This window comes from Rissa tridactyla, chromosome 27, assembly GCF_028500815.1.
Source record: "Rissa tridactyla isolate bRisTri1 chromosome 27, bRisTri1.patW.cur.20221130, whole genome shotgun sequence".
Taxonomy (NCBI): domain Eukaryota; kingdom Metazoa; phylum Chordata; class Aves; order Charadriiformes; family Laridae; genus Rissa; species Rissa tridactyla.
In genome coordinates, this window is record NC_071492.1 from 537,891 (window position 1) to 565,024 (window position 27,134).

The following is a 27,134-nucleotide window of genomic DNA, read 5'->3' on the forward strand; positions in this document are numbered from 1 at the left end:
GTTCTCCAAAAATTGCCTTCTTGCTCTAAAGGGAGATTGTTTTCTTTCATATGAACTTAACTGTGAAACGCCCATCCCTGGAAACTGAAGAGACAGTAGTTTCGGAACAGTGGAAACTTTTTTTTTTTTTTAAGGGGGATTTTACTGTTATTTTAATTTGTGTGGAAGACCAAATAGGAGAACACAGCTCTAACACCTAAATTAAATATAAAAGGGCCCCTATCGTAATGGAAAGGGGGGAGGCTTAAGCTTTTCTTCCTTCAAAGTGACCTTCAAGTTGAGCGTCGAACCTGTACCACTCTGTGCTGCTTTTTGGGAGTCTCCTGCACTTTCGTTACAGAATCGCAGAATTTTCAGAGTTGGAAGGGACTTCTAGAGATCATCTAGTCCCACTCCCTTGCTAAAGCAGGATTGCCCAGAGCACACAGAATCATAGAATCTTCATGGTTGGAAAGGACCTTTGAGTCCAACCATACACACACAAAAAACCCCACCAATCTACAATCTCTGCCACTAGAGCATGCCCTGAAGTGCCAAATCTAGACGTTTCTTAAATACCTCTAGGGACGGGGACTCAACCACCTCCCTGGGCAGGCTGTTCCAGTGCTCCGTCACCCTCACCATAAAGAAGTTTCTTCTTATATTTGATCGGACCTTCCTATGTTCCAGCTTGTGCCCGTTACCCCTCGCCCTGTCCCTGGGAACCACCAAAAAGAGTCTGGCTCCATCTTCCTTAAACCCACCCTTTAGATACTTGTCAACATTAATAAGGTCTCCCCTCAGCCTTCTCTTCTCCAGGCTAAAGAGTCCCAGCTCTCTCAGCCTTCCCTCATAAGGGAGAGGCTGATTAGTGGTTCACTTCAATACAGAGTCCTCAAGGTGATGGAGAATCCATTCAGATTCACAACGCAGTGCCATGGACATACCGAAGAGGCCATCCATCCTGAAATTAAGAGGTTGTGTTCTCTTCCAGAATTGCACTTTGTCGGAAGCATTAGGAGTGTCGAGATTGCAGCGGAGGCAGCAGCTGCAAGGACTGAACACCGAATGGTTCAGCAAATTAGAAAGGGTACCCAATCTCAGCGTAATCTTCATAGAAGCTCCTCTTCTAAACCAGCCAAAAATTGTTGACTGTTTTTCTCCAGAAATTAAGAGTTGCGGATAGAGCAATACAGGCTCGAACACCTAGCCTAGATATAAGGAAGAAATATTTTACGCTGAGGGTGGTGAAACCCTGGCCCAAGTTGCCCAGAGAGGTGGTGGATGCCCCGTCCCTGGAAACATTCCAGGTCAGGTTGGACGGGGCTCTGAGCGACCCTGATCTAGTTGAAGATGTCTCCTGCCCACGGCAGGGGGGTTGGACTAGTTGCTCTTCAAAGGTCCCCTCCAGCCCTACATAAAACAAGTTTACGTACCCCAAGTGCCCAAGGAGAAAGCTAAGGAGATAAAATGAATATAGATCTACCACACCATGCACACCAGCACTCATAAACCAGCTCCGAATGCCAGGCTATTAATAGGTCCCATTCCCATTAGCAGGAATTATATTGTTTATTCTGCCCGTACAAAACCCCATTACATTGACTATATTTCAAACTAACCAGTACCTGGGCATTTCCCTCGAGAATCCGTCCAATTTAACACCTGAGAAGTGCTGGAGTCTCTCTGGTCCAAAATTCAGCATCCCGCCAGGTATCACGCGGAAGTAGTATATTCTGTTCGACAGCAAACCTGGACCAACGTTCCCCAAAATCCAGAAGTACTGGCCTAGTTAAAGCGCTGTACCTACTTAACAGAAATTAAATCATGCTCGAGACTTCTGCGGAGCTGGTTTCTAACGGAGCAGCGGCCCTCGAGGTGGGAATTTCCTCGTTTAGCTGCAATTCCGTGCAAAAGAATCTGTCCCTTCTCCTTCCCGTTGAGGGACAAGTGGTCGGTGCGGATGGGCGGCTGTAGTCACACCTGGACCTGATGGTGTGAATGGTGACTTGGGTTTTGGGGACTACTCACAGCACGTAACAGTTTCCCTATTTCTTTCCCACTTTTCCGGTTCTTCTTCCTTCCTGCTTCCCTTGAAGTTATTTAAAAAAAAACAGAGCTCATCCCTCTGCTTTATTTATCTTCGCATCATGTGTCTTGGTAGGGCGACATAAAAAAAAAAAAAAAAAAAAAAATGTCCTAAGGGTTATAAAGTGGGAAGTTACTAGCTGAATTAATGATCTGATGCTTGGCGAGGGCTGCTTTAAAATCAGTACTAAGGGAGATGCCAAGCAACGAGATTTTAGCGCTTGTTGCAGGCAACAAAAATCTTCACCTTGCCACCAGCAGACAGAGCCATTCACCATCTTACAGCGCAGCAAGAGAGATTCACTTTTATTTATGGACCCTGGAAGCTGTTTTCCTTCTCATCTTGTTGTGCGTATAACTCTGGGAATTTAGTCAGTGATTCTGTTAGTTTTATGCTACTACAGAAATGAAGAGTTCTCCAGGAGAACATACACGGGCCAGAAACTTGAAGAAAAACTCCAGTGCTTCATCGTTATGGGACAGGGGTGGTAGAAATCATGGTTCTGAACATCTACAATCTGTTAATAAACCAAAAACTGTCCAAAAGTAGAAGTCAATTGCCAAATATCATCCTAACCCCAAAGGGCTGCAGAGGCAGGTCCTACAGGTCTTTCAGGGTTCAGCAAAGCACACAACAGCCTTGATCCTGTCTGTTTTCATAGAATGGTTAGAGTTAGAAGGGACCTTAAAGATCGTCCAGTTCCCACCCCCTGCCCTGGGCAGGGACACCTCCCACCAGACCAGGTTGCCCCAAGCCCCGTCCAACCTGGCCTTGAACCCCTCCAGGGATGGGGCAGCCACAGCTTCTCTGGGCAACCTGGGCCAGGGGCTCACCACCCTCACAGCAAAGGAATTTCTTCCTACTATCACAGAATCACAGAACGGTTGGGGTTAGAAGGCACCTTAAAGATCATCTCGTTCCAATCCCCCCGCCCTGGGCAGGAACAACTCCCACTAGAAGAGGTTGCTCCGTCCAACCTGGCCCTGAACACCTCCAGGGATGGGGCATCCATTCTCTTGGGAAGGAGGTGCCCAGACAACCAAAACAGCCCCAAGAAATAAAAAAATAAAAAATAAAGAAAAAGGAAACTTCCATCCTAAAAAACTGCCGACAGCCTCCTGCCGCATCGGGGATTTTGCGCCCTTCGTCTCTTGGTTTGGTTTAGAGTTTTGCCAGTAATGTGAGTTCAATGCAAGGTTAATTAGCGTCAAGATACCACTGCAGGGGATCATTACCACAGATGCATTAAGTGTCGCAATTTTGAACTTACTTTCAGCCCTATTGCCGCTCCCCGACACTGAGCGGCTGCTGCGTATTTTTTAATTGCAATGTAACTTCGACGTTTCACCATTTAGCAGATGCAGAAAGGGTTATCACGAGTCAACAGCTAGATGGCAACATAAACCACAGCCACAGGGAAGGCAAGAAATGCGGAAGAATTTTGAAACGTCTTAAAAAAAACCAAACCAAAACAAAACAATAATCTGCCGGTCTCAAAACTCCTGACGTATCTGAACAGGGTGAAATTTTAGCGGCGGCCTTTTCGAAGGCTGACAGACCGTTTAATTGCCTTGCCAAGGAAGCCAATGAACTGCAGTGGGTGGCCTGAGCTGGGAACAACCGAGCAGCAGCAGAATTTAAAGTCCAAGATTCAGAAGAACGAACAAGACCAGGACAATCAGGAAGAGGAAGGCAGACTCCAAAAAAAAAATAATCAAAAATACGCCTATCTACGGCATCACCTTATTGCTTGGTTTGACCGTTATCAATAAAGGGGATGAAATAGTGGAGAAAGCAGAGCCAGGATGCCTCAAGCACACCAACTCCTCCACATCTGTGCTTGGCAATGACACTAATGTGAATTTTGATAATAGCAAGGTGCTGGAGGACAACTGTACCGTGGCATCGCTACAGCTCGTGGAGAGGGGAGTGCATTACACCCCACCGAAACTTCACCTTACTACCAGCAGTGGTTCAAAAAATTATATTTGTTCGTCGTTTTCAAACCTACAGAGCCTGTAATAAATCACCGTTTGAACGACGCAGCTCATTAAGTCGGCAGGAAACGCGTGGCGTGCAGCATTTCCCAACCTGCTTGTGAACAAGCTAAGCAAACCCAAAAAACGCAAGTCACCTTCTAGAAAATGACAGTTATCTCTAAGATCACATCCAGGGGGAAAGAGTTATCCTTAGTTTATCCCCCAAGACCACAGGCAAATCGTCTGCACATCCTCTGTGCTAATTCCCAAAAGTTATATTTCATTTTTATGTCTGCCGTTAACATTTGGTCTCTGCTGTCCACTACTGGTAACTGTTTAGGTGGGACTCGCAAGGTTACAAGGGCTTGTAACAGCTCTGTAGATCTGAAGAACCCGGACTCTAATTCTATTAAAAGGATTAAAACGAAGCAAGAAGACTCACACAAAACAAATCGTTTGACTGCCAGCAAGAAAAATGAAATGTTTCAGATGAAGAGGTCGTAAGAGCTTGAGAAAAATATACTGAGTTTGAGGTCCACAGCGAGATGAGATTACAGAGGAATTAAGTAGCACTGAAGGTGATTTCCTTCCCGAAAGTCATACTCAAGTCCAGAAATACTTTGCACTAACGCGTCATCCTTTGTGAGCACCACAAAGATTTAAGACGGTCAAAGTAAACCAATAGAATTATCCAAAATAACGATTTCCATCCAAAACTCTTCTATGGGAGACACAGCAACCCAGGCACACAAAGAGAAGGCAGAAATTGTGGAGAAAGTCTGAAATTCCATTAACGGTCAGCACCCAACAAAGCCTCCCCTAAACGTCGCACACGCTCAAGACTTCATGCTCCTTCGGCACACGATCTTCAGACCTACAGCTCTTTATGCGTCGAAGTGCTACTAAAACACTTCTCAAAGCCAACTGATTTCATGTTCTTGGCCGTCTTCTACTTTGGTAAGCAATAATCCCCCCAAGTTTTAAAATGTAGAGGAAAATATCTACCTGTCAAACTAGATGATCCCGAGGAGCAAGGATAAAACTAGGGGACGGACAGAGAAATAAGAATACAAACTTTTAATATTAGGAACCCAAGTCTTTCACGGCTAGCAGGTTTCCTGAGGATCTCGAGATAATATTTGCTGGATGTGACCTGTAAAAATTTGCACTGAGATGATTTAGAGATCTCAGACTGGAGGACCACTCAGGTGCTCGAGTCCTGCGCATGGCACAGGTATTTATCCCCCTTCCTTGCTCAGATGGAAAAACGCTTGGGTTAATCTTCTGCATTGCAATAACCTTGTTTTACCTTCAAGGCCCGTCTCTTTTGTGCATAGGCAAGCAGAACCCCACGGCGCTATCAAAATAAGTAATAATAGCGTAGCTTGTTAAGGGAGCGAGATGTACTAAATTAGTCTGAAGGCTCGTGTCTCAATGAGGAAAAATGAAGTTACTGCAATTTGAAGATCAAGCAAGATCAGACATTTTTCATCACATCTTTAGACACTCAAATGCGTCTCTCAGAAAACCAGGGGCTATTTCACCAAGTACTTTGTCTTAAGGGGAAAAAAAACCAACACCCTTTCTTTGAAGTTTTCATGGATGGAACACTATATCTTCTGAATCGTTTCTGGCAGAGAACCCATTCCTGGTATTACACCGAGCACAAACAGAACGATAGACAAACAAAACCCCAACAGGAAATTAAGGACCTGCACACTTAGGCTTAATAAATGGCTGCACCGCTCCAGTAAATCTAGGTTATTGTTGTAGTTCTAATTGCAGTGAATATCTCCTAAACAACATTTATCTTCTAACAGTATCCTTTGCAAAAAAAAAAACCAAACCAAACCAAACCAGAAAAGCACTTGGCACAATAATACTACGAACATCTCCCTGTGGTTAAGAGTCAGAGGAGACGACTCAGGGCTAACTAAGCTCAACTCCACAAGATACAGATGTTGAAAAAGCGGGGGGGGGGGGGGGGGGGGGGGAGCATTCATCCAAAACACAAATCCAACTGCAACCGCCATCCAGTTGACTGTGGGCTCAGCAGAAAGAGGACAACAAGTTGTCCACTCTCGAGGTTAGGAACCTAATGAAATTCAACAAGGGCAAGTGCAGGGTCCTGCACCTGGGGAGGAATAACCCCATACACTGGTTCAGGTTAGGGGCTGACCTGCTGGAGAGCAGCTCTGTAGAGAAAGACCTGGGAGTTCTGGTGGACACCAAGTTGACCACGAGGCAGCAGTGTGCCCTTGTGGCCAAGAAAGCCAGTGGTCTCCTGGGGTGCATTGAAAAGAGCATGGCCAGCAGGTCAAGGGAGGTCATCCTCCCCCTCTGCTCTGCCCTAGTGAGGCCACAGCTGCTGTACTGCGTCCAGTTGTGCACCCCCCCCCCCGTTCAAGAAAGTCAGGGAACTGCTGGAGAGAGTCCAGCAGAGGGCTACAAAAATGATCAAGGGAATGGAGCACCTCTCTGACGAGGAAAGGCTGAGACACCTGGGGCTGTTCAGCCTGGAGAAGAGCAGACTGAGAGGGGATCCCATCAATGCTGATCAATATCTAACAGGCAGATGGCAAGAGGATGGGGCCAGATTCTTCTCAGTCGTGCCCAGTGACAGGACAAGGGGCAACGAGCACAAGCCGGAACACGGGAAATTCCATCTCAACATGAGGAAAAAACTTCTTTCCTTTGAGGGTGCCAGAGCCCTGGCACAGGCTGCCCAGAGAGGTGGTGGAGTCTCCTGCTCTGGAGATACTCAAACCCACCTGGATGCATTCCTGTCCAGCCTGCTCTGGGTGACCCTGCTCTGGCAGGGGGGGTTGGACTGGATGATCTCCAAAGGTCCCTTCCGACCCCTGCCATTCTGTGACTCTGTGAGATCCCTGGTGGACCCTAGTTTGAGGCTGACCTAGCTAAAATCTCCAACGTCAAGTCATTCAGGACACAACTGGCACAAGACTCTTCTCCTGCTCCTGGGCTACCGTAAGCTCAGCTGGTTTGCTGGGAAGCAGAGCGCCTGCTACACGTGCAACGCAGGTTGCTATCAAGCTTCCAAAAGGCAAAAGCCAGACGTTGACTGGGAAAGAGATACCAGAGATACCAGTGCAGCTTTGCTGCTCTTGGGTAGGGCTTCACTCGGAGCGTGCCACCAATGCTGGATCTCAAGCCCGCTGCAGAATGTCACGCAAGGCACATTTTTTCTTGCATTGACAAAGAAATCGTCCCTCTGTTGAGCGATGCTTACGTGTCCTCAGTTCTGAGAGCGTCAAATATTTAATATCATACTGCCAAGGGCGAGATGAATTATCTAAATACTATAATGGATTAATGATCCGGGAAGCAGAGGGTAGTTCAAAGGCCGAAGCAGGACACATAGACGCTCTCTCATCATTCTGTTGAGAGAAGCATCCAAGTCACATCTTCGACCGAGGCAAAGAATACATGCACTACAGCGGAGAGGTCCCAATTTGCAATTTGTGGTGTATAATTACGGCAGCTGAAGAGGGCAAGGCTACGAGCACATGAAGAGGGCAAAGCAACAGTCCTGGAGTGCATGGAGGGTGCTACAGCTGAAGGAGGCTCAATAAATGGGAAGAGAAGGGCATGACGCTGTAGGGTAGTATGTGACAAGTGTGACAGACCCACACCCGACTGCCCACGCTCAGCAGGGGAGTCCACACCACAGGTAACACCTATGTCACCTGCCGGAAAGCTCTGGGGGCTCCTCTGCTATTTCGCTGTGGTGCAAAATGACCCCTCAGCTCACAGCCAGGTGCTAATTTGGGATCGAGAGCGCTGCTTTAGCACGTGGAAAGCACTATCCAGGCTGCAGTCTGAAATTACAGGAGAGAGGGCTCATTAAAAGCCCTTTAGCAAGTTCTCCTGCTCTCACACAAATGATTATATCACCTTGAGAAGTGTTAATGAAACCCTTGAAGCAAAATTCCTCTGTTCTCCCAGGCAGAGAAAACAGTGCATCAGGTAAAGCTAAATCCTTTCTCTTTGTCATTGAAGGACATGTCAGTTCACCCAACAACCCACGACAGTGACGAATGAGAGCCATCTAAGTTCTTGACCATCACTCTCTCCCCCGTGGTACCAGCTGAAGCCTACACTGAGGTGGCAAGGTAAAACCAAGGTCTCTTCCAAGCCCACGTCCGTGTGACAAGCGCGACCCGCTGGGGTTGAAAGGGGCTGCCTCAAAAATGGAGAGACTGCACAGTTTTGACACACATCATAAATCTGGCAAGCTAGCAAGCTTCCTCTGAAAAAACACGATGACAAACTGGTGCATCATCTGGCCGTCTCTCAACACATCACTGTAGGGCATCACGATTTATCCTTGTTGCCCAGACCCCCAAATCTCTGAAGCTGGTTTAGAACCAGCACATCCTAAGCACGAAAATGAATCAGAAGACAATTCAGGAGGCTGCCAAGTGTACTAGATGGGCACCAAGGCAAGTTTAGGCTCTCAGCGTATGTGTCAGCATCAGCAATCACAGCATCCCTCCGCGTGAAATACAGGAGAGAAGTTCTGAGGCACACGAAAAGTCGCTGCACTGGAGGAAAGTGAAAAAAATATGCCTATGGAATTGAATACTTCCACATGACATCCATTCCGGAGCCTGCGAGGAGATATTTTTCCAGCTGGAATGACAATGTGGAAGGTCTTCTCAGTCTGAATTCCCAGCAAACCCACTAGAAGGCATCTTCAGCAATTCTATCCCCATTCAGTACCAAAACACTTGCTATTCTCATCTTACTTCACCATCTGTGTGGATGAGTAATGTCCCATTATTGAATAATAACACAGTTTCTAGCACACAGAACAAATAAATAATTTTTTCCTAGTTTATTTACTTTTCTCCATCCCAACCAAGGCTGGATTTCAGATTATCTAATAGGTTGAACGTTTTCTTTACAGATTTCTTTTTACAATGTAGAGAAACGTGGAATGCCTTAAACACACATCACAAAGCGCAATCCAAAAGGAAAGAAAAAAAAAAATAAATAAAAAAATACAAAAGACAAAAAGCTGCCAGGGAATGACTACTCAGTTTGTGACTTACAGCAATGTTTTACTTTTCATTCTGAAAAGCAAAGGGAAGGGCATGCCACGCAGGGGTGCCATAACCCAAAACACACTGCCTTTACAACACAAGCTTTTTAATCTGAATTACATTCCTAGTAGATTATTTAAACTGCACTTAATCCTCGTGTGACCACTTTTAATCCCAATTTAAGGGGCTGCAAATCAGGATTAGCCAACTCCGCTCATCTATAATGACTGAACGCATTTTCATTCTGAACAAAGTCATCCATTTGGGGATTTATTTTGCTTTAACTCCCTCAAAGTTAAAGCCAATTAGGTAATGCCACAAAGCTGTTGGCTTAAGAAGAAAAAAAAAAAAAAATATACGTGACCAAAGAAAACAGCTAACCTCTATGGGAATCACTGTGATTTGCCGAGCTGTGAAAGTTGACGTTGCAAAGCAAGATAAGTTCGCATCGAGAGAAGCAGCCCTGCCATTCCACCTCTGCTTTACATCCACCATTTCGTGTCAAAGCTACCAATATAACCCAAATTCCTGGCGCATTAACCCAGTTGAGACCGTTATTCCCATCTACCTTATTAAAATACCAAACTTTTCCATTCTCCTCCCCCTGCGTGCAGATTGACTCAATTCAGTCATTCCCAAACCACTGGAGAACTCTCTATTGCGTTTTGATACGCAACCGCACGCACCGAGAGACGTCCCGTAAACGGTAAGAAAGGGCATGTCTAAGGAAAGGATGCTCGCTAACATCGTCCTTGAGCCAGGAAGCGAGAAAGGCCAGGAGAGATGACGCGCGCGTGGCGAGGAGACCGTGCACCCCCCAACTTGGCCATCAGAGCATCCTGCTGTCGGACGGCTCTGCTGCCAAAGCTATGCGCGGCACCAAGCCATGGCGCCGGCCGGAGAACAACCAGGAAAGCTGGCTCGGACATTTACGGCCGCAAAAGCCGCCCTCTTGCTCTGCGCATCTCAGAAGACCATAAAGGGGATGATGTCCCAAGTTCTTGATCGGGTTCACGTAAAAACTGACAGGCCCCTAAGTCCCCTACCAGCCGTAGGATGCGCTTGTAGCCCAAGTTCCAGCTCCATCTTCCCCCCAGCGTTTTGGAAACTCGTGGCAGTCCTTATGTTTCTTTATTTTAAAACCTCTGCTGTGAGGACAGGCTCAGAGAGTTGGAGTTTTTCAGCCTGGAGAAGAGAAAGGCTCCAGGGAAACCTCAGAGCCCCTTCCAGTGCCTAAAGGGGGCCTACGGGAAAGATGGGGACAGACGTTTTAGCAGGGCCTGTTACAATAAGACAGGGGGTAACGGTTTTAAAATAAAAGAGGGAAGATTTAGATTAGATCTAAGGAAGAAGTGTTTTATGCTGAGGGTGGTGAGACACCGGCACGGATTGCCCAGGGAGGTTATAGATCCCTGGAAACATTCCAGACCAGGTTGGACGGGGCTCTGAGCAACCTGATCTAGTTGAAGGTCCCTGGGGCAGGGAGGTTCCACTAGATGACCTTCAAAAGGTCCCTTCCAACCCAAACCATTCTCTGAAGACCTCTCCCCAGGCAAGGTTTTGCACCATCAGGATGCGAGTCGTCCTCTTCGGGGAGCTGACAAGTCTTGCATCCTCGCTAGCTGGATGAGCCGACGGGTCTCCGGCAACTGTGCCGTTACCATTAAACTACTTCTACTATTTCCTTTTGCTTTTCCAGGGAGTCTAAGACACGCTTTTCACTCCACGCTTACCACAGTTAATAGCTCGAACGCTCGCAGCAAGCACGCGTTGCTGAACGGCGTCGCGTTTTGTTCTCTCCCCTCCTAGGAAGGGAAAGCAACGCGCTTGCAAACAAAATCCCGCTTGCGCCAAGCCTGGTTAGTCTCTGCAGCTGGCGACAACCTCTGGGTCCCAGCTCGTGACTTACTCCCCGCCTCCCCTTAGAATTCATCCTGCTTCAAAGGTTAACGAGCACCTTGACAGAATACTCCTAGTGCTGAATTTTTGCAGCAAAAGCCGCACGAACGCCACTAGAAAACGGATTGGAAAGGAGGAGGGGAAAAAAAAAAAAAAAAGGGAGGGAATCTAAAAGGGAAAAAATAGGAAAAAAAAAAAATTTAAAATCCCTGAAATTCCCTCAGACGTTTTATTGAGGGATGCGGATGCAAGCTAGAAGCACCCAGTATAAACATATATTCTGCAAGCTTTTAATAATAATACAATAAACATGTTAAAAAAAAAACCCCTGCTTTGACAGTCTCTTTTTCAGGAGGATTTGATAAATTGGTGTTTTATAGGCACAATTTTAAAGGTTCATTTTAACACCATCTAAAAGGCAGCAACTATTGTATTACATGGCAGCCGCTGGTGAATCAGCTTTTGTAAAAACCCTTGCAAACAGCTGAAAAGAAAGAAAATGAGATAGAGAAATAATGACTATTATACACGCAAGAAAGCAACTTTAAAAGATGCAGCATCTATCAGGAAAGGCATTACCATCCTCTTGTTAAAGTCAAATATGCTTTGAGATGCAGAAAAGTCTTCCCCCCCCCCCAAAAAGCGCCCAGACAAAGGCAAATAGCTCCTGATAGAGCATATGCCACAGAGAAAATGCGAATGTAAAAGCAGACCTGAAAGTCTGGGCACGATCTTATCTCTCAGAGCATTTTAGGGGAGGATTATATTCCAGTGAGTAAAAAGTAATGAAGACTCTGACACTGAGATTTACCATACAAGAGCTGAAGCTTCTTGATACCCCAGGGTGGCCGCGTCTGACTGAATTAGCTGCATTTCAACAGCCAGAATCCTCTTGAACTGACCTTATTCTCAAAGCGACAATCTTCCCCAAGACTGTAGCTGGTAAGCCTTGTGCCGAGCCAAAAAAAAAAAATAAAAAAAAAAAAAAACCAACCCCACAAAAAAAAACCGCTAAAGCAGAAGAAAAATTGTGCCACTTTTCCAGCAGGTTAAGACTTACGCGCGGAAAGCTTCCTCTGCAGCATTTGTGGGGCTGCACAACGACGCAGCACGGCCCCCGTTGAATTTTTTTGGTCCTGCTATTGCCTCGTTGCTTCCATCTTTCCCGTATGCTCCTCGTACAATTGATTTTCTGCTGAGTGTCCGTAGCCCTTACTGGATCCCAGTCGCTGCCTTTGCCAAGCGACGCGGCACCTTCCCCTTTTCCCCCTTTCAGGAGATCTTATTGGCAAACCCAAAGGGCTGAAGCGGTTTTCCCACGGCTGCTGGAAACCCAAGGAAGCAATGAACCGTGCAAGGGCTTCCCTACGCCTTGACCCCACCAGACCAGGTGAAGAGACGCCACCTCCATGCCCACACCTCTACCGCCAGCGCTCACGGCTGGCTGGTTGGCTCCAAAAAGCTCTGAAGGAATGAATTCCTCCTACACGAGCTTTGCCCAAAGACAAATCAACCCCAGAGGGCAAATCTGGTTTCTGCGTAATTAATAGGCTCCGTAAGCCGTCACTCACGGCGCCTATGGGCTGTCCAAATTCTGTAGATGCGGAATTACCGGCAGGCATCTCTCCAATACCGTGGTGCGGAGGCTGGAGGCTGACAACATTTAAGCGCATTTTGATAAACACTCCGGCCTCTTCCCCAGGTGCTGACATGTCTGGGTTTAGTAGCGTTATCACCTTAACAGGACTTATTTCTCACCCCGTCACAAGATGAGGGAGAAAGGTACATCAGCAGCTCGCAACCTGCCAGTCCAGATAAGCCTCTCCCGGCCCTTCTCCCTGCCTCCGCTACCAAACGCGGCTATTTTTCAAAGCATTCCCGGCAAAACACCAGAAAGCCCTGCAATCCTCAGGTCTGCCGTGGCGGATTGACGCCAAGCGCCTTCCAGGAGAGGGGTACATCGCTTCGGAAAACGACTACCCTGTCAAATGCACTCCCTCCAGAGATGTCCTTGCAGACTCCGGAGGGTCCTGCACTTGGGTCACAACAACCCCATGCAGCGCTACAGGACTGGGGCAGAGTGGCTGGAAAGCAGTCCGGCAGAAAAGGACCTGGGGGTGTTGGTTGACAGCCGGCTGAATATGAGCCAGCAGTGTGCCCAGGTGGCCAAGAAGGCCAACAGCATCCTGGCCTGTATCAGGAATAGTGTGGTGAGCCGCACTAGGGAAGTGATCATCCCCCTGTACTCGGCACTGGTGAGGCCCCACCTCGAGTACCGCGTTCAGTTTTGGGCCCCTCGCTACAAGAGGGACATTGAAGTGTTGGAGCGTGTCCAGAGAAGGGCTACAAAGCTGGTGAGGGGTCTGGAGGACAAACCTTATGAGGAACGACTGAGGGAGCTGGGGGTGTTTAGCCTGGAGAAGAGGAGGCTGAGGGGAGACCTTATCACCCTCTACAACTACCTGAAAGGAGGTTGTAGAGAGATGGGGGCTGACCTCTTCTCCCTGGTGACAAGTGATAGGACGAGAGGGAACGGGTTCAAGTTATGTCAGGGGAGGTTTAGATTGGATATTAGGAAACATTTTTTCACTGAAAGGGTTATTAAACATTGGAATAGGCTGCCCAGGGAGGTGGTGGATTCACCATCCCTGGAGGTGTTTAAAAGAAGGGTAGATGTGGCACTGAGGGACATGGTTTAGAAGTGGCTTTTGTCAGGGTAGGTTAAAGGTTGGACTCGATGATCTTAAAGGTCCCTTCCAACCTCAGCAATTCTATGATTCTATGACAGAGGAAATTTCCTGCTAAACGTGCAGGGAAAGCGTCCACCCAGTAAGCACAAAGCAGCGACAAGACCCACAGCACCCACCAGAAAGACACATATCCACATAAAATAAACTCTTTTCCCAGCTACCTACGGCATACCTACAGGAAGAGCCGCTTTACCTATGCCCGTCTCCACCTGCCCTTCTCCACGGCACCCACGCGAGCTATTTGCATATTTATACAGTGCACCTCAGTGGGATGCTCCAGGTGCCACCGACACACGCGTCCTTTTGGTCTCCAAGCCTGCACATCCCTTGTGTGCAACCCCAGACCCACCTACAAACCACCACCACCCCCCCCAAAAAAAAAAGCCACAACAAAGACACCGCAGAAGAAATATTACCCAACTTCCTCCCAGAGGGCAAAATCTTTAACATGTCTAGCTGTAAGCTGACCACATCTGCTGATGCCCATTATTTCCTCCCATGGTGTGCTATCAGGCCATACAATCTGTTAGCCGTATATTTAATTGGGTCTCTGACTGCCTGGCCCAAGAGCCGCTTACCTTTCAATATCTAATTTTGCTGAGAAAACAAAACGTTCGGATGTTTCATTTGCTATAACATTTTTCACAGGCAGCAGAAAAAGTCGGCAAAATCATTTAAAGACCGCACTCTGCTTCCATTGAACGGTATGAAGGCGGCCACAAGAGCCTTCTCTGGAAATTTAGCATCATCCCCTTCATTTAACCTTGCAGTGGCAACTGAGGTCATTCCCATGTCATAGAATGGTTTGGGTTGAAAGGGACCTTAAAGATCATCTAGTTCCAACCCCCCTGCCCTGGGCAGGGACACCTCCCACCAGACCACGTTGCTCCAAGCCCCATCCAACCTGCCTTGAACCCCTCCAGGGATGGGGCAGCGACAACTTGTTGAACTTCACGAGGTTTGCACTGGCCCACCTCTCAAGGTCCACCTGTCCAGGTTCCTCTGGTCCAGGTCCCACTGGATGGCATCCCTCCCCTCCAGCAGGTTGACCGCACCACACAGCTTGGTGTCATCAGCAAACTCACTGAGGGTGCCCTTGATCCCACTGAGGAACCCCAGAGGAACGCCACTCATCACTGGTCACCACTTGGACATCAAGCTGCTGACTACAACTTTTCAGTGCGGCCATCCAGCCAGTTCCTTATCCACTGATAAGGTGGCTAAGGATCCACCAATATGCCTTCACGCACTCCCAGTCTCGCATCACCACTGGTTTGGCACATTCAGTTTGCCCTGGTACATCCATGAACTATGCCAAGCAGCAAAGCAAGGGTGCTCCAAGGTCTCCAGATACATGAACAAAGCTTTGAAGGTCCACTTTGACACTCTGTAGGTAACATTATGTTTTTCTAGCACCATGGCAAGTGTAGAAGCCACCCAGGTCCCAAACAAGTTTGCAAGATTTTATATATATATATTATATATCTCCACTTGCAGCAGTCTCGCATAGTCACTGCTCAAAGACCATCACGCCAATGGCTTCAACATCTTCCCTCTCCTCCTACCACCAAACTCGGAAACAACGGGCCAAATAATTCCCATTTGGCCAACGCTTGCTGGTGCAGAAAGACTTTTCCAAAGAACACAAGGCCATCCGAGCAGCATTACCTCCTTTCAAATTGGGGTGGGGAGGTCTGAGCGGGAACAGCATCTCCTGCGAGACCTCACCTCCTTCACCAGCACGTCTCCAGCAGCCCCGGCGGAGCACAGGATTCGCAAAGTCCAAACGGGCTAGAAAATATCTTCTTCAGGCACAGAGCTGCTCACGCCGTAAATTCACTGAGGTGCAGCTGCGTTAGCACAGCTCTGCACCCGAGGTTAATTATTTCTGGCTCCGTCAGGGCTGATTCACCTCCAGCGGCACGCTGACACAGCTGAACTTGGCTTCAGAAATAATTTTGAGGTTTCTGCAGCACGCCGCGTTGCACAGCGGAACCAGACCTGGAGTAGCTTTACTCGTTTTGGGGAGCACGTGAAGTGGTAAAGCCAAACTTAGCTCATTCCTCCTTCAAGAAACAAATACGTGGCCGGACATAGGCAGCTTCCAGGCCCTGCCGGGGAAAGATGCAGCCTACCCTCTGGTTGCAAAGTTAAGCAGCTTATGTAGGGCAGCTGCAGATATAGATAATAAAAAAAATAATTAAAAAAAAAAACAAACAAACATGAAAAAAACACCCATACCACAAAAAAAAAAAAAGCCCCACCAAACCCAACCAAAAAAAAAACCACCCCACAAACAAATAGGAAAAAACCCGACCCCAAAACCCAACCCCAAAATCCACTGCACACCCAACACATCCTCACAAAGAAAGAGAAGTAAATTAAGGAAAGAAAAAAAAAAAGGGACACCTCCCCCCCCCCCCCCCCCAAAAAAAAAAAAAAAAATCCAAATCCCACAAAACCCCCCCAGCCCTTCCCCCAAACCCAGCAGGACAAGGACGGAAGCTTTCACTCTTCGGGGCCAATCTACGTTTTTAAAGCCACAAGGTCAAACAGATCAAACCGCCGATTCTTGCGGATACACCCCACAGGCTCTTTCCCTCCACCGCCTGTATCCAGCTCTCGCTGTGCCCATCCTCCCCCAAACAAAACTCAGATTTTGAATTCTTCTCTCCAACCTGGGGGCCGCTCGTCATCGTCCCTAGCTCGTTTTGGGGGATTTTTATCTTGCTGCAAAATAATAACCAAGGTGGCTTGCTAAGTGACATGTAACCTTCTGGCAGAGAAAGGTACCACTTAAGTGGTGCATATATAAGTAACATACATAACATACGTGGTATAAAAGCAGATTTCATTTCTAATTAAGCGCAGGAGGAGGAATAGGACCCCTAAATGCCATTTGAACAATTCACGGTACCTCCGTTTTCTGCATCCTCCACTTTTCCGCCCCTTTCAGCCAAACACTTGTCTGAAATCTCCAAGTTTGCCAAAGAGCTCCCCGTCAGCGCTCACAGTGCTGCTAATTAGTAAGGTGTGGGTGCTAAATTGGAAGTTCAGGGGAAGAAATTATGAAATTAGCCAACAGGAATGAGTTCAGAAACTGCATGCAGCCCAGCGCTATTATAAAAATATTCCTAGAAGAGGCATTTTATTTCAGAGAAAAGCGAGTGAGCGAGCTAAGCCCTGCTTTTCAGTTACATTAATGCGGGAAAAGCACCCAGTCTCATTTGTTTTTCCCATTCTGGCTCCTTTAATAGCACTACTGATTTCCTCTGCTTGGGTATGATTAGTCAGGGGGGTTGGGGAACCCCCTCTTTTTCTCTGATGGAACATAATTTGCAATTCAGATCTTAGTTACGGTGACTCAGGGAAGAACGCTTTCATTAAAAAATGAAAAAATAAAAAATAAAAGAGAAGAATTGGAGGAAAGGAACAAATTTAAGTCTTCAAAATGAGAATGAATTAAACCTCCACAAGGGCCTCAAGCTGCAGGTTGAGGAGACCCTTGAAGGTACCTTGGAATAGGAGTGGTGGCATGAAGAACCAAAGCCTTACCAAGCTTTTTATTTATTTTTTTTTTCTTCGTTATTATAAGTGTGGGGTTTTTTTCCTTAATACAAGTAATTTCTGGGCAACACATCCAGCTTAGCAACCCTCTGACCTAGATGGCGCTCCACGTTAAAAAAAAAGGCAAAATTCAACAAATCACTTGCTGCTGACATCAGCCATCCTAAAATGCAACTCCAGAAAAGTATTTCAGGGGTAAAACCTGATCTAAAAGACGGACGCTCAGACCTGCGATGCGGTAACCTGAGCGTTTGGTGAGGCATTAAGGCAAAAACGAAACGGCTCCAAGTATTTCGGAACGGGCGCCAAACATTTACGCGCGGTCGGGCAGCGCTGCCGTGCCACGCTTGGCTTGCGGCCATCCGTAAGCAAGAAGTTTTGGGAGGTTTCGGTCAAAAAGGTGAAGCAAGTAGAAGCCAAAAGGTAAAGAAGCTGCAAGAAAAGGCAACGGCTTTCTCAGCGCAGCAGGGCAGGCGCAGCCAAAGGTCCTTCTCCTACACATCCCAGCCAACAATGGGTCAAGACCACGGTCAAACGGCCTTGGCTTTTTCAACGCCAGGCGAAAGCAGCCATGGCTCTCCTTTTTCTTCGCATTCCTCCGCTGAATAAAGGCCAATTCATTCTGGCACAGGAATCCCGGCACAAAAATGCTGGGCTGTTAACTCCTTCTCATGCAAATAATATCCCTGGGAAATACAAAACCAGGGGGAAGCCATGTAGGTACACATCCAGCCCTGGGGCATCCTGCTATTCGAGGGAATTCAAAGGATTACGGGGCTGTGTTTTAGATGGAAGCACTGGGCCTAATAAATAATAAATAAGAAATTCTAACGTTTATTTGCTCATTGGTGCTCAGCCTATTAAGAAAATACCCACAAATTCAACCTCTATATCCATCTAGCTGAAATTCCTCTTCAATAAGGATAATCTAGCCACCTTAGACCACACCTTTGATGCCAAAAAAAACAAAAAAAAAACAAAAAAAAAACCCCCAACACACCACCAAAAAACCCACCAAAACCCCAAAACAAATCATATGAAACTAAGAACACACACTTTGGGCTTAAAATAACAAAGAAAAGCAGCTCTAAGCAGGCACAGACACAGACAACTCAATGCTCCTGACCTGGCTTAGCATCGCTTATGGAGATTGCATTTCACGACCGAAAAATAAGAAGAAAAATGTGCCATCACAGCAAACTCCGTAGCTCTGTAATAATCTCAGAGTGCCAGGCAATAACACTATTCTAGGATTTCTCTCCATCGCCGACGGCAATAAATAATCCTGGGGAATTCAGCGAAAGGGATCTGCTCTCCTGTGAATTGAAGAGTCTGTAATTTCAGACGCAGAGATGGCTTCTAATTACAGCCAGAGAAGGAAGAGCTGTGGGGGGGGGAAACAACCAAAAAAACCCAACTAAATAATCTGTCTTCTTTTGTAGGTGCTAAGAGGCTCCATTCGCATCCGAAGGCTGCCACGCGCCTGGTCAGTTTGAAAGGACAAGCCCAAAAATGCATCCACCTTCTCCATACGCTTAGAAGGTATTTCACAGGAAAGAAGGAGCGAGCCACGCTCTTCTGTGTTGCTCAGTGATTTTATACACCCGATATTGAAGACCGAAAGCATTTGTAACCCACTTTGCCTGAAGAAAGCGTGAAGCTGCGTTTCACGCAGACATCAACCCTCGAGCAAGTTCCCATTAGCACTGGAAAAAAAAAATACACCCACCAAAAAAAAAAAAAAAAAAACCAACTCCCAAACAACTTCCTCTTAAATTCCAGCTCTGGTTTAATGAATCATTAGAAGCGACGAAAATAATCAGCCTCTGGTAGATGGAACAGCCTTCTCCAAGACAGCATTACCCCCGATGCCTTTGATGGGTAGCGTGGAGCTCTACATACAGGAGTTCATCCTACCCGCCTCATTTTTCAGCCTAAAAAAAAAAGGAAAAAAAAAAAATGGAAATCGCATTGCTCCAAGGACCCCTGTCCAATAAGAAAATAGTGTTCCTGACATGCCATCAGGGGAACAAGAACCACTCAAAGCAGCCTCGCTGTTTCAAGCATGTTCAGCAGGAAGGAACCCATGCTCTCTTCGCACTGAAAAGACGAGGGTTTGTGCGTATTTTAGCCTCGGCGGCGGCTCCAAGCGGGGCTATTTCCGAATCCGTGAGAACGTCACCCAGGGAACCCGTGCCAGGAACCGTGCTTCGTTCCAGCTGGAAATGAAGAGCGATTCCACACCTCACGTCTCTTGTGGTGGCGGAGGGAGTAGAAAGAAACAGGTTCGATTCTCGCAACGAGTCGAAATAGATGAGTGTTTTAAAACCACAAAGAAAAGGAAATATGTGGTTGTTTGACCCTGTTGGTTTTTTTCCACAGCAAAGAAACGCCTGCGAGGCCCCAATGGGGGGAACCTGCTGCCCTTTTGCTGCTGAACTTCGCAGCTCCCCAAGGATGCTCAGCTGCTTTGCAACCACCTCAGACCTCCTGCCAAGTGGCCCCGGCCTTTATTTGCGGGGTTTTCTCCTGGAGAACAACCTTCGTTACTTCCAGGCACAACAGGGCAGCAGTTCCAAGGCTTGCAGGAGGTTATCAGCTGGTGCCAAATGCCATTTTCTCAGCCCTTTTTCCAGGTTTAACCAATATATGGGGCAGGGCTTACGCTCACAAAGTCCAGTTTTAAGGACTCCCCCTGTTACACAGCGGAAGGATGCGAAGCAGCTTCCCAGCAGGACCCACCAGCCGGGGTTGGGGCAGTCCTAGCCCCAGCCAGCACCATGCTCGGGGACACTCTTTGTCACACCAGGTTGAGTTTCGGATCATGTCGTTACACGACCTCCTGCCCAGACTTGGCTTGCAACCAGCACGGACAGGCAAACGCATCGCAAAAAGCAATGTTTCCCATCGTTATTTATTATGCAGAATTATAAAAGCCTAGCACAGCGCGCGCCAAGAAAACGGGTTTTTTAACGGCTTTGAAGTTTTAATGGCTGTTACACACCACGAATCCACAGAATGACTTAGGGTGGAATGGGACCTCCAAGAGTCATCTAAGTCCAACCCCCAAATCGTGCTTCTCTCTGGCTTCAGGCATGACCTAAAGTGATAGGCTAAAGCTGAACCACTTTCAAAGAGGGGGAAAAAAGGAGAAAGAAGCTCTTTCTGAGCCTAAAGGTCATCTGGCAAAATAATCTAAGCCAGCAACACAGAGAGAGAGACTTCAGCACAAACATGGAAGGTCGTCCTCCAATACAAAAGTCAGGCTTCACCTTCCATCTCTATCTTGCAGATATAGAGTCAAAGCAGAAGCTGCATCACCATTTTACTGGGATAGACAGAAGGTGTTTTCCAGGCACTATGAATAGAAAGACACCGATTCCCACAGAAACATTCCCGCTCGGTGCATTTTGAGAACACGTGTCTCTGCACCAACACATATTTCATTTACTCTTTGTCCACCGTGGTAAGCGGATTTCACTTGTGCTTGAAATCAAGTTGCCGACTTTGCTAAATTGGACCCCAGAAGATATTTTCCAATCAATACACGTTATTTTCGTCACCGCCAGGGCTCCCAGCATTCATCCCAGAAAACAGACGGGCAAATACACCTCCAAAGTCCAGAGCACATGTGTCTAAGAGTTGATTCCACCTCACGTTACACACCAAAAAAAACCACCAACAACCCGTCAGCGATGTGGGGCACAAGCTATTAACTCTTTTAGTATAGCAATTTAATAATCTTCTTTTTTTTTTTTTTAATAAGCTGCCTGTCTGTCTCCCTCCCACCTCCCATCACTCCCACTCCTTCCCGCAACTCCAGAACTTCCCAACTCGTGAAGTTCAAAGGCAAGTGGAGGTCAACCTCACCTGCACTCTTGAAAGACCAGCCTAGCAGGAAACATCCAACTTGTGATGTGCCCAAGTACCACAACCTGCTCTGATATTGCTGAGATTTTTCGGAACGCTAAGGAGAGTCACGAAGTCAAGCACAATCGCTTCGATAAACTTAAAGATGTGAATCACACAAAGGTACCACAAAACCCTTCCTTTAGATACCCTGTAAAGGGTATGCAAGCACCTTAGACAATAACAAGCTGCTAAGATTGGGTGAGGCTGAAGTTTAACAAAAACTTCCCACTTTTATACCACAAAGCTTGGTGGAAGCCAGCTGGGTGTCGCGGAGCATCCATAAGAATATTAACAGTGGAGCTTTGAATAAGAAAAGCGAAAGCAGAAACGCCAGCGAACGGAGGAGAGATTAGGTCTTTGCAGGGTTGTGCTCAGTGCACACGGCGGGGCTCAGCAGAGGTTCAGTGATCCCTGAAATTTGTCTGGAAGTGTGATTGTTACTCATTAGAAAAAGAATACGCACGTATTTCAAAGGCAGTCTGCTTCACGGTGAACTCCTGTCACTCTGGGGCCAAGTGTCGCCACTTTTCCCAGACTAATTGCTCTTCTAGAAAAGGACACGGAGCTTAGCATTGGATCAGAGAAGCGGAGATTTTCTTTCTTACAAAAAAATTTAAAAAAAAACTCTAAGAAAATCAGCAAGGCTTTCTTCTCTTTTGAGATTACAGAGCCTTTTCCTTTGTCCAGTACTTCCCACTGCAACAAAACTCCCTTTATTCAATCCACGGGAACGTTTCCCCTGTTACGTGAATGAGAAATGTCTCATGCAGATGAGAATGATTTCCCACTCCTCCATCCCCCCCCCCCAACTTCTAAAATAAATGAAATGAGAGACATCTGCTGTGAATTCATGCTCTCTGCCCTAGGCAACCTAGGAGCAGGCTGGCAACCAGCACTTGGAAGGGGGGAAAAAAGTTATCAACAGAAATCACAATTTTGGATCGCTGCGTGGCCTGTCTGTGAACCCCAAGGAGAGGGGTTCGTCTTGCCGTGTTCTGCCAGAAGCCTGATTTTTATCCCTTCTAAGGGACAACCAACACGCGAACCCTTCCCAGTCAACGGCAAAAGCAGGAGCAACAAGTAGGAGTCCCATTGCAGCCGAGTGGAGCTCAAGCAGCAAATAAAATACTACTTGGCCCGCGCTGTGAAGTTCACCTTCGTTTCAACCACGACCATCGTTCCCTAAAACTCTCCTGTGATGGGGAGCAGGGATCAGCTGAGGCTGATGGTCTTGGTCTTGTAGCCGCAGATGCAAGAGGAAGCGCTTCGCTTTTGTCCATCCGCCTCCTACGTCATCCAAAGACCAAACAAGGAGCCCACCTGGAAAGCCACCTGCATCATCTGATTGTTCAGTGTCTCCTCGCAGCCTCCCAAGCTGGTGCGCACTGAAAATATTGGGGGGGGAGGAGGAAATAATATAGCTATTAAAAAAAAAATCATTTAATACCCAATTAATTCGAGCAAATTGTATGACTTTTTAATCAAGGAAGGAGTAACCTGATCAGCCTGATGGGCCAAGAAGCTGTCACCACGGCATTTCATTGACAGCCTGTAGGAAAACCCACTCCAAACGCCCACCGCCAGAACTGGGGAGTAGAGCTGGTTGAAAAGAGATGGGAAAAGCTTGAAATCCCCTGCCTGATTTTTTTGGATGTTCTAACGAAAAAGAAGCTTTCGCAAGAAAGACGCAAAAAATAAAAACAAAAACCCAGGAGTTAGGACAGGGTAATTTTCAGTAAATTCCATTTTGGGGAAAAAAGAAGTAACAGAAGTCTGCAATTTCTTCCCTTCAGCCATACCAGGAGCTTCAGCTATGGGGGTCCTTTTCCTCGGAGTGGTGGAAAAGGGCTGATTCGGAACAAACCACCCTCTGGAACAAACTTTCCTGTCCAAAGGTGGGGGACGCTGGTGGGTACAACCGCTTCCTTTGCAAAGCTGAATTTCAGACATCCAAAAAAAAAAAAACCAAAAACAAAACAAAAAAAAAACCCACACCAAACCATCTGCTTGGGAGAGAACCCAAAACCTTCCATCACCAAAAAGGCCAAGACACAATGAGACAACACGACGTGAGAATGGTCCGTGCTTGTTTGGGAGCACGTTTCCAAGAAGCAACCCGGCCTATTCGTGTCGCTACCAGGAACGGCAGAACCTGCTCTACCCAAGCAGAAAGTTCTGCTCTTGAGGCCAACAAGAGAGTTGAATGTGCTGCTTCTGCCAGGAGCCAACACCAGCTATGCCTCAGGCTGTAAAGTCACTAATTTAGCCTTCAAACCAGCTGCCATGCGAAGTTCCTGGCATCCACAGCCCAGCACCCCTGGAGACCTTTGTCTTGCAGCCATCCAGGCCTTTTGTCAGGTCGACAGGAGCATCTGGCACCACAGGACACGCTGGAACCTCTCCCTTGCTCTGCAGACCAGGATCATGGATCTCTTTCTGAAGAGCAGTCCTCCACCCTCATCAGCATCAATGAGCTTGATGGAGAAACTGTTTGGTGGAGTTTTCTGGCAGCAGGAGAGACAAGATGATCGTAACAGTCCTTTTTCTAATCTAACAGTTCCTCCTCCGCCTCCCCCGGCCCTGATGACCCCATGTTGAACGCCTCATTTGGAGCAAGAACAAAAACTCCACGGCGCACAGCCGCGACCGGCAAACTGGAAGCGCAAACATCGCACGCCAACCCGCCGGCAGGAATGCCTTCTTAATGATGCCCATAACTCACTGTTAAGCTCACACCTGCCAGCTCCAAATAGGACACGACCTACCATGGCAACAACGTGCATCCTAAACACGCCGCTCGTTTCCGATAGAAGGTGTTGAACAAAAGCATTGGCAACCCCAGCTACAGGAGCGTGGGACTTTTTCCAGCAATTCGTTGCTCCGCCACAAGCATTAGGGTTATAACAATCACAGAACGGTTTGGGTTGGAAAGGAACCTTGAAGACCACCCAGTGCCACCCCCTGCCCTGGGCAGGGACACCTCCCACCAGACCAGGTTGCTCCAAGCCCCGTCCAACCTGGCCTTGAACCCCTCCAGGGATGGGGCAGCCACAGCTTCTCTGGGCAACCTGGGCCAGGGGCTCACCACCCTCACAGACAAGAATTTGCATCTAAATCTCCCCTCTTTTCACTTGAAATCATTGCCCCTTGTCCCATGGCTCCCCTCCCTGCTCCAGAGTCCCTCCCCAGCTTTCCAGGAGCCCCTTTAGGGACTGGAAGGGGCTCTAAGTTCTCCCCGGAGCCTTCTCTTCTCCAGGCTGAACCCCCCCAGCTCTCTCAGCCTGTCCTCACAGCAGAGGGGCTCCAGCCCTCCCAGTATCTCCGGGTCCTCCTCTGGCCCCGCTCCAACAGGTCCACGTCCTCCTCACACCTCCCATAGCACAATCCACTTCTAAAAACATCCTGACAGCTCTGAAACCAGCACGGATCCACCAGCCCTAGGAGCGGCAGCGCGAACGCCAGGTTTGGGGATAAGATGCCACACGCCCTTTCCCCTCCCCCCCCCCCCCAACCCCGGGAAAGCGTGGGTCCAGCGTCCCGCTCCGTCCCCACGTGCACGTCCCCAAAACCAGGCGTGGAATGGGCCCTCTCGCGGCAAGCGCGGCAAGCAAGCGCTGTGCTGGAGAAACATCCTCCAGCCACGGCATCAGAAGGGAAAAAAAAAAAAAAAATTAAAAAAAAAAATGCTGCACTGCCTGCGGCGAGGCTGGCAATCTCCGAATCGCCCGGGTTACCAACCTGGAAAATCACACAGAAGATTAAAAACATATAATTTCTTCCTAAATCATTAAAAGACGGGAGGGGGAAATAATGGCCACTTGCCTGTGAATTATGATCATCCAGGCACATTAAAAAATTGAGCATTAAGTGCAACCACTCTCCACTACTGCTTTTTTTATTTAAGACTATAGAAGGTATTTTTAAGGTTTAAAAATAGATTAAATACCCAACACGCTTCAGAGCGAGAGTTTTCACCTGCATACCTCCAGCTGCAGAATGCAAGGAAAAAAAAATAAATAAAAAAAAATTCAGGTACGAGAGGAGATTTTAGGGCTCTATTAGAACCAAATCTTCCTTTGCTGAAACACAACCCCATTTTCCAACTGATTCCCCCAATTCCTCTACTGCTCTCAGAGGAGGTTTCCTCCTGCTTGAGCAAACTCAGTCCGGCTCCACGGTCCATGCAGTCTTTTCGCTATTTGGCTTGCAGAGAATCACCTTAACCGGTCTCAATGACAACGCTGTCACCCCGCCACGACCGACCGCGACAGGTTCCGCTCCCCTGGAACCGCAGCGCCCGGCGCTCCACGCCGGGGACCGAACCAGCCTAAAAGGGTTGTTTCGCTCCCGACGTTAAAACACCGGTTTGCTGACGGCCAGCTCGCCGTGGCCTTTCGCGCCCGGCCGCAACATGCCCGTCCTCGGGCTGTGGCACCGCGTAAAGGAAACACAACCCCGCCAAAAAAAAAAAAAAAAAAAAAATTAAAAAAAAAAAATAAATGGGATTGCGAACGCCAGTAGGCGTACGGCGCCGTCCAGAAGCGAAGGGGGGGGAAAAAAAAATTAAAAATAAAAAAAAAATTGCAAAAAAGCCAGATGAAAGCATTAATAACCATCATTCCGATGACTCCGAACTGCCCACTGGGAACCTCTCTGCCCCGTAAAAATCCGCTCCAGCCACCTCGCGCTTCAAATGCGGTGGCTCGAGCGGCATCCTGCGGGATCCACGCGTGCCTGCGGCGGGAAGGGTGGATCCTACCTCTCTCTTCGGGGCGAAGCCTTAAAAGCCAGCCCGGTGGCGGCGGCGGCGGGAGGCACATCTGACAATGACACTGCAATTTCAGAGAATACAATCCTAGAAGGGCTGGGGTTGGAAAGGACCGTAAAGATCATTTCATTCCAACCCCCCCCCCCCCCTCCCCGCCCTCCCCCGCCATAGGCTGGGACACCTCCCACTAGACCAGGTTGCTCCAAGCCCCCATCCAACCAACCTGGCCTGGAATTTTTCAATTTATCAAGAATTATTCCGGGGGGGGGGGGGGTGAAAAAAATAATAATAAATCACCAAACCGTCGCCCTGAGCTTGTCCCTCCGCGCGTTGTTCATACCCTACACGGTGCTGAGAGGGTTAAAAGCCAAAAAGTCCGGAGGGCAAACGGGGGGGGGGGGGGGAGGTGGGAGCCCGCCGGTGATGCCGGTAAAAGGAGGATGCCGGGGGGGGGGGGGGATCGGCGCATCCCGCACCCCACCGGCTCCTTCCCCCGGCGACGCAGCCGCCAAACCACCCCCTCCGTGAAACCCCCCCATCCCCAGCGCTCACCTCTCCCACGGCGAGCCTAAAGGGGCATCGCTCCGGCCGTTCCCCCGCCCTCCATGGCCGGCTGAGCTGCCGGAGAACGGCGGAACATCCCGCAGCGGCGGAACATCCCGCGCCGGCGGAGCCGGGCAGAGCCGCTGCCGCAGGGGCCGCCCCGCCCCGGCTCCGCCCAGCGGCGGCGGAGGAAGAGGAGAAGGAGGAAGAGGAAGAGGAGGAGGAGGAGGCGGCACCGCCCCGCCCTACGGTCGCAGCCCCGGTGCGGTGACGGGGAGGGGTCGACGCGGTGTCGTGTGTGTGTGTCCCCCCCCGCCATGGTGGGTACCCCCAGAGCATCCCGTTCCCCGTGGGCTGGAGAGCACCAGCATCCCCCCCCCCCGCCCTCGGTGATGGGCAACCAGGGCCAGGTGAGGAATTAGGGGTATCTGTTAATTGGTTGTTAATTATAAAGCACTGGCAGGTGCAGATATTTAAAAAAAAAAAAAAGGAAATAAAAGGTAAAAGGGGGGTTAAATGCCTTCCTTAGGTACTGGGGATGCCTCAGTGAGTGGTAGTCAGTCTCTGTTCCCAAGTAATAGA

General features: G+C 48.3%; 1 protein-coding gene and 1 long non-coding RNA gene across 2 annotated transcripts in view; both read right to left on the reverse strand.

Annotated features, from left to right (window-relative positions):
- Nucleotides 1-15,847, reverse strand: part of LOC128901743 (leucine-rich repeat and fibronectin type III domain-containing protein 1-like protein) — a 56,854-nt gene extending 41,007 nt beyond the window's left edge. The window contains 1 exon segment of the mRNA XM_054183894.1: nucleotides 15,431-15,847. The gene's annotated coding sequence lies outside the window, so the exon portion shown is untranslated.
- Nucleotides 15,848-19,098: 3,251 nt separating this feature from the next.
- Nucleotides 19,099-26,698, reverse strand: LOC128901744 (uncharacterized). Its single transcript, XR_008463520.1, has 2 exons — nucleotides 26,562-26,698; nucleotides 19,099-19,263 (listed from the first exon to the last, which is right to left on the reverse strand). It is a non-coding gene; the product is annotated as an uncharacterized LOC128901744 (long non-coding RNA).
- Nucleotides 26,699-27,134: the final 436 nt, after the last annotated feature.